This window comes from Anoplolepis gracilipes, chromosome 11 (genome assembly GCF_047496725.1).
Source record: "Anoplolepis gracilipes chromosome 11, ASM4749672v1, whole genome shotgun sequence".
Classification (NCBI taxonomy): Eukaryota; Metazoa; Arthropoda; class Insecta; order Hymenoptera; family Formicidae; genus Anoplolepis; species Anoplolepis gracilipes.
The window spans coordinates 10,279,970-10,288,696 of record NC_132980.1 but is presented as its reverse complement, the minus strand read 5'-3'; positions in this window follow the sequence as shown (position 1 = coordinate 10,288,696).

Below are 8,727 nucleotides of genomic sequence, written 5' to 3'. Positions count from 1 at the left end.
AAATGTAAAAGGGTCTAAGAATCACATTAATAATTGTTTCAATTAGATCATATTGAATTTGCGTAAATTATATTATCTCGGCGCCGACTTTATTTTTGTTTCTGCAAAATTTCGCAGATTTTTCGCGTAATCTCGTTGCATTTGCTCTTGCATAAATTTTTAATATAAATTAACATACTTTATATCAATAAAATAATTTTTTATTAATATTTTCCACCGTTTCCATCTTTGCTTGATATAAAACATTAATGTTTGCAGAAAATATTTTATACATCATTATTATTATTTTATGCTAATATATGATGTTAATTATGCTGCAATAAGCTTTCAGAGAAATATGGTCTTTCATCGTTTTACATCGGTTGCCGCGATTATACCTGGGAATTTCGCGTGTCGGATTTGTAGGGCAACGTATATACCGTATAGCGAGAGGTATATCGTGCAATGTAATGGATGCGATATCAAAGAGACCGTACTTCATGTTCTCCTAGCTGTTCAAGCAGACGTACCGTTGTAATATCGACGCGATATCTTGATTGCTCTTGCGCATTTCTGTTCGCTGACTAGACTGTGCATCGTGCGCTTAGTGCGGATTTGAAGTAGTGTGGATCTCAAGATTTTTCAAATTTCTTACGTGAATTGTTACTCGCATAATAAAACTATCTATCTATTATGCACGTAATCTAGTATGTGTAAAAAATAATTTTTAATTTCTAATTTCTTTATCTTAAGTTAAAGATAAAAATAAATAAAATTCTAAACAATAGATTTATAAAAAAATAACATTATAATCAAAATTCAATAACATTATATACATTCAAAAACATTTTATAAATATTCTATATAGAGTATTTCTCATACTCTGAATGAGTTAAAAAATACAAATTTATTCACGGATCATAGGTATCTTTATAAACAAATAATATTTATTTTCGAATTTAAAGATTATAATTATGTGTTACGATATTTCTTTAGATATGTTATTCTAAATAAAAATCAATCTATCCTATCATGACATTTACAATTTTATCGTCTGTGTGAAGATAAAAATAGAGGAACATGTGCAGTCGACGTTTGTAATTGATATTGCTACTTCCTTCTCCCTTCCCCAAATATTGTGGTTCACAATCGATTGACCCTTCCAGCAAAGTCGCCACCCCAGAGACGCAAAGGACCAACCCTCCCAGCTGCCCTCGCCCAGACCGTGCACGCGGATCGTCCTTTCAGCATGCGTAAACATGCGGGGTGCACCCCGTGAAATCGCCGCCCGGGGTGGTGAAGAGCCCCTTCCAGAGACCCCTAATGAATCGCGCAGCGTGCATTGCGCATTGCTGGTCGTGTCCCGGTACGGAACATCGCGGGTAGGTAGGTAGGTAGGTAGGTAGGTAGGTAGGTAGGTAGGTTTCAGGAGAGACGAGCATGCGTGTGAATCGCCCAAAAGCGCGTCTGTGTGCATGGGTGACGGCATGCAGTGACGGATTTCAATCTTGAATATCCAGTTGCCAGATTAACTTTAAATTCTAAATCTCCTCGCAACTTTTCAATATTTTATATTGAGAAATTTTTAGCTTCTAAATAATTTGTAATTTTTAAATAAAGCAAGAAATTCTTGAAAAAAGTTTAAACAGTATCATTATTAAAAATTACTGAAAGAGATTGTGAACCGACGTAGATAATTGAGATATCTGTAATTTTAATCTATTTCAGAAAGGATATTTTAAAAAATAGAGAAAAGAGCGGCGTGTAAATAATTATTTTGAACAATTAATAATATCTAAGAAAACGAAGAACCCAAGTTTCGTACCCGTCTCGCGAGACCCCCGAACGTGCGCCTGCACGGCAATCCGCCACTGCGTACGTGTGTGTTTGTACCCGCGTCGGAGCAGCGGGTACAAACCGATGCCGATGGGGGATCGGCCGCGAGGATAGGATAGGGCGAAGGGAGGCAGGCTGGACCAGCCTCGCGCGGCTTCGAAGGCGCGCAAAAGGAGGAGAGGAGCGATCGACGGCGGTGCCGACGTTCTCACGGCGAGGCGACGATCCGGTCGGTCGGCAGGCCGGACGGAAAGGGCCGGGCGCGCGAGCCGCTCGAAAAAGGGTGCGACCTTCGACGGCGCTCGGCCAGCCCTCGGGGAGACCGCGCCCACGCATTTTTAGCAGGATCCCAGAAGTCGGCTGGAGCTCGTTTGGCCTTGGGATGTCTCTCTGCCTCCTTCCCTCCCCCCTATCCCTTCCCCCTTTTCCGCCCGGCTCGCCGCGCTCTTCCTCCACGGTCTCCAAGTCCGTGGATCTCGCTCTCGTGCCGGGGCCCTCCGAGGGGTCGTGTCAAGGGCCGCCGACGGCCGACCAGCCGTTCCCTTCCCCCCTTCCCCCTTCCCTCCTCTCTACTCTTCCTTCCCGGTCGGAGAACCGATCGCGAGGAGAGCGAGCGGCGAATCGACGACTCTAAACGAGTTTTCAGAGGCCGTCGACTGTGCTCGCGTTTGCTTTATCAGACACAAGAGTCTCGAGATATCGACTACCTTTCACGGACGCGACGCTTGAATTTTGGATTCCTGGTACTGCGTTACATCGAAGGGCCGAAGGGCTTTCAATATAGGGGAATGAATAAGATCGTGCGATACTTCCGCAAAGTAACATTCCGACATGATGATTAAAGATTTTGATTTTTTTCTTTCTTTATTCTATTGTATTTTTTTTTCTTTTTTTTGCGTAAAAGAATCATTATTATAAAAAATGCAATATAGTGAACAAGTGTAGTCTCCTGATACTGTATTACACATAGATGACAAAAAGAACAAAAAAGAAAAGACGAGGGAGCAAATATAACTCTCCAGAAAGTTACGTTCTGATATTAATCAAAAAAATATTATAGAATTTACAGATACACTCGACTTTTGCATCTCTAATGTTGCATTACAGGCATTATAAGTAAAATGTCGAAAGACACAATACGAGAAAATCCAGCTGATTATGGAAAAGTAATATTCTGATTTCGAATAATAATTATGTAGAATTTACAGATTAACGCTTACACGACAAAAAAATAATTAAAAATTACACTGCACGAATGTAATTGTACTTGGTATTATTATTATGTTATCGTAAAGAGCGGAAACTATTACTTATAAAAATTATCGCTAAAAGCCTACGGATCAGAAACAAAAAAAAAAAGAATAATATATACTTAAGCGCGCACAAATTTTGATATAAAAAAATTGTGTTACTTATTTAAATTACAATAAAACAAACTCTCTTAAAAAATGGATCTTTAGAAGTTGATGCTTTCACGCATTTCGACCAGGATCTTATCACAATTTAAAGGTATGATGAGATACGCCCAGCTATGGACCCTTCAGCTTGAATATTTCCTTATTTTCAAGAAAAAAATGTTTTTATATTATAAATATCTAATCTGTTTTATTTTCAATATAATTTTGTAAAAATATTTTTAGTTTTATTTTGTTATCCATTATATTATTATTGCATATATTTTTTATCGTCTACGAAAAAAATCATTTAAAATTATTTGTTACGATGCAGATAGTATTATTTTATTAAAATAATTATTGATAAAAAATGCAAAGATTATATATTATATATTATATAAAAAATATGCAATAAATAATATATTTATCAATTCTTTTTTTATATTTATAGTTTACTTCATTTATTATTACAATATATAAAAAATTTCAAGATATTTGACTTTAATAATAAAATGTAACAGTGTACAAATTTATTTCCATTAGGTATAAGGAAAAGAGAGAAAAAAAAGAATTATCGAACATATATATTTATAAAATATATTTGTATATAAGAAAGTATTCAAGGTATCATATGTTTCTTTCTCGCAAAACTGTTCAAATACGTATAGCAAATAGCGAGTAAGAATCTTGTTATACGGTGATATCACGCACCATGAAAATATGATACTCGCGTCATAATCGTAGCTCCTGTGTATCCTGCTTTCCTATCTTGCGACATATGAGAGATATGAATCGTCCTATCTACAGTCTCTCTTCCTTGACCAAGCCTATTTTTAGTGTATCTTATATGCGTGAGAAACTTTTCACTTATCACGATATATATTTTTTTACATTTTTTTAGTAATTCAATTAAAATTATTCTCAGCGGATCAAGACTTCAGTAGCGGAATATTTCTTATCACACAATCGATAGAGAATCTGTCTAATAAATATATAATTTCATACTCGCGAATATGTTATCGTCGATATTGAAATATCCAAATTACAAGAAATGACAACGTTAATTAACACGTGTAATGTATTCATTAATGTATAGAGACGTGCCAAGCACATTGTTTTAACCATAAATAATTTAAAGAGACTATATTGTTTTCATCGTTATGCTACTCTTCTGCTGCGGATAATTCGCGATCTTTATTCGCCGACTATGTATAAGATATAACGCCACCTCTTGCTTCGCGATAATATGTGCCTCTGGTTCGCGGTTTCCCGCCCTACCACCTCCTCGGCTTGTTTATTCTCCTGCTACGACGATGTAACGGAGTTGTTTACACTGCGCATGTAATATGGCCATCGATGCGCTTTTCACTTGTCATAATTCGCGTCCGTCTTCCTCGGTCGTCTTAAGAAGAACGTAAGCGTCGTCGTAGTCGATAATTTAAAGCCGATAATCCTCTCTCGCCCTCTCCCTCCCTCTCTCCTCCCTCTTTCTCTCTCTCTCTCTCTCTCTCTCTCTCTCTCTTTCTCTCTCTCTGTCTAGATGCTCCTCGTCAGGACGCGCGATATTTTTTATACAAGCCAGACGTGTAATTTACATAATATTAATTTCATCGCGCGAACCGTAACGTCGTTCCGATCGGCTTAATTGCTTCCTCGCGTCTGTTACACGACTCTTTCTCCTCGAGTACGATGCCGTCGACATTTTCGCGAAACACGGGGAAACAGGATTCCATTATCGCAAGGAACTAAAGTGTCTCCATAGGCTGGCTGGCGCCGCGATACGATATCGCCGAAAGGTACCGCACGGGACGAAAATATTCGACGCGAAGGACAGGTTCAGGTTATCGCGATACATCCTTCATCAGGGAGGTATCTCGATTCGAAGCTGCGCGCGTGGAGAGCGTATAGGGAGAAACACACGGCAGGAATTGTTATGCAAGCGAAGCGAACGATCGTAAATGGAAGCCGGAGAGCGAATCACGATACACGACAGATCAGGGTCGCAGCCCTTGGCGAAAGGATAACTTTGCGCTCTCGTAGCGCGAGAGGGTGCGTTAAATTCCCATGGGGTAACCTGCCCGTGTTGTAAAATTTAGTCACAAGTGTGTGCGATCGCGATTTTCACGTTTATCCTGTTCCTGGCTGTAAAGCGAATGTTATAACAATGATACGAGAGATTATCGCAAATAAATATATTATGCTTTTATTTCTATTATTATTTTTCTTTAAAATATATGAATATATATATATATATATATATATATATATATATATATATATATATATATATATATGTAGATACGTTTTTTTATATCCATAGCATGATGCACGTGACGCGTTTGCGAGACAGTTTCGTTTACCTAGAGTCCACTAAGAAAAATAAGATTTGTTGACGAGGGTCCGTAGGATCGTAAAAAGGGCTATCCATTCTATCTGTTCCCCCATTCCACCTCAAACCACAGGAATCCGATGATGAGATATGAAAAAAATGAAAAGTGATATCCGCGTTAACAGGAGACCATCATCATCGCGGAGTTTAGCAGCGGAAAAGGCCGGCTTTTACATTTCTCCGAAATCTGTCACTTTATGCAAAATATCCGACGTCCGAGTTTTATCTATAATTGCAAACGTCTAGAATAAATATATATCGCAAAATATTATTCTATTTAAAATACAAATATATAACAGAAAACTCCATCTCTTGTTGAAAGTGACGTTAATTTGCTATCCGTGAAACTTTGTAAATAAAAAAATAGGAAAAATATTTATAAAAAAATTTTGTACGTTATTACGTATAGTATGTGTGGAGAAAATCTAAAAGCAGGAAGAAAAATAAAAAGTATTCTTTTTCATAGGGAACATGAAGATGTTATACATGCACACGAATACAAACGCGGTTAACTGCGCGTAACAATGTATAGACCGATACATGTATATTCGTCTCACGGTCTTCGTGTTTGCGAACGGGATCCACGGTAGCATCATAATGATGGCAATTAGTTTCGCTCCATTGAGTTCTAAATGCGGAGACTCGGTCATCAGGGATGCAGAGCGCTCGAGGAGGCTCGAAGGATCCTCGGCCAGGAAGCACGACGGCGCGGTTTCTCCTGCGGTTTCATCCTACTATCCTGGCCGCTGTCGCCGTCTTTCTTATTAATATGCTAATTTTACACGAGCATCGGCCCCAATTACGGAACGAGATCCCCTTTAGCGGATCCGACGATGATATTCACGTTGTTGGGAACCGACGATAGATCGTAATTTCTAACGTCCATCCACGTCGTCCAGGGTGTTCTACGGATTACGGCCACGTGTAATACGAAACACCTGCGACCAGGAAAGTATACGACTATGCACACATAACACACAAGTGGACTGATCCCTCAGGAGTTATACCTTTGAGACAGCGCGAAAATATAATAATCACGCGAACCGCGAAATTCCATTGTAACGTCCACTCGACGCATTTGCAGAAGAAACGTAAATTTATTTCCGTTTGTAAGTCCGACAAGGCAATTTTAATTCTGATATATTGTGTGTATTATTATTATATTTCAATTTGATTAAAGTAATTTCACAATAAAAGAATTTCAAATCACCTGCGTTTTTTTTTTTTAATGTTTCTTCTTTATATTAAAAAAATGTCGAAAGAAGTTTATAGGTTTTAGTTTATTTAAGGTTTGTAAAATCTCTTTTAAGTCTGTGCAATTTAACTTGAAATTGTATAAATATAATAATGCACCTTGCACATGTATGAGCCACGAGCGAGTTTAATTCTATTATCGATACCGCGTCACACTCTCTAGTTCGAAGGGTGCGGCTCGTCCCTGAAGACGGTTCCAGAAAGATTGGGATTACATCAGGCCTCAGGATCGCTCATGAGTGCCTAATCGGCCGCCCTTTGTTAATCCCCCGGAGGGTAAAAAGATTTGCCGCTTCAGCGGCTTTGAAAGAAAGTGGGACTGCTGGCCGATCAGGAGTACACGAGAAGACGGAGGCGGTCTGATCAACGTCACGAGTTCTCTCACTTATTGTTAGCTTTATATTTAATTTTCCCTGAAAATTGCAGTACGCATCTATTATATTTGATTTAATTTTTGTGTAGATCGAACATGGCGTGCTCGAAAGATACAAAGATATTTCACTTCGCTACCACATTTTATAACATATAACATATATTTAAATCTATTTTGTCAAGGTTTTTAATTATAATATATAATTATATTATTTGATATAAAATATTCTTCGACAATCTCTCAAAGAAAAAAAGCAAACTAAATTGACGATGAAAAATTATTTAGAAATTTAAGACAATGTGTACAACATGTGTTTGCTTTAATAATTGTATTATGACGTTGGAATGGATATATATTCGACCATTTCCAACAATGGACGTCCACGGTGCCATTGGCGACCTCACCCTACGACGCAAGATGACGACGCAGCATTCCCAGTTTAATCTTTGCGACCGGTCCTACCGCTTCGGCAGCCATTTGATACCAAACTCAGACTGCACCCCATCAGGGTATCATGAACGCGACGTGCATCGCGAGGACACCGCAAGTACATCAAACCCTCGGAGCCGGTACCAATCAGTTACGGTCGAGCAGGTTCGAACAAATTTCATCCTGGCCTCCAAGGGTAGCATAAAAAATATGACAGTTCTCTCTCTCAAGAGAGAGAGAGAGAGAGAGAATAAGACTCGTATCTTGTCAGCTCAATACTATACTTTCGTCTACGAAATAGTCCGCTACTTTCGCGTGAATCCGCAATTAGGATAAACGAGAATAATTCATAGTGGACTCGCGAGTTTTTACGAGGAAGGAACTGAACCGGCTGGCGCATGTGATTAGGAACATATAAGACGGACAACGAGAGAAGAAGGGTAGTCGATCGAATGGCGAACACCGTAATCGGTCCGGCCGTCTGGATAGCGTAGATTTGGCCTCACATGATCAGGAAAACATCTCGACAAGGTGGACGATACACGGTGGCGCGATACAGGGAACAGGAAACGAGTAGGCGTGAGTTATGACGACGACATGACGACGAACGAGCAAGCTTTAAATGCTTGTTCGAGTCGCGTGTTGCTCCGCACGTGCGAGTCTAGCTTGGGATAAACGCGGGAGAGATAAATGCCAAAAGCAGCGAATAGATAAACAACCTTATGGGGATCTTAGGAGCGGACAGAAGGTCGAACTCGTGCTAGAGTCGCCCTATGCCGAGGCCGAGGGCTCTCCTGCCTCTTGTAAAGGCCACTCCCCGTGGGGATAAGAGAAGATTGAAAGGATGAATTAAACAAGACTTCTACATGAAGAAAATCTGCCATCAAAACGACGTGCGAATTGTTCATTGCATAAAAAGTGCGTTATAAAAATTTTAAATTATATATATGTACATAATTATATATATATATATATATATATATATATATATATATATATATATATATATATGTATATATATATAAATTTACATATATATCAAAGAGAAGATTTTATGGAATTTTTCAGTTTTC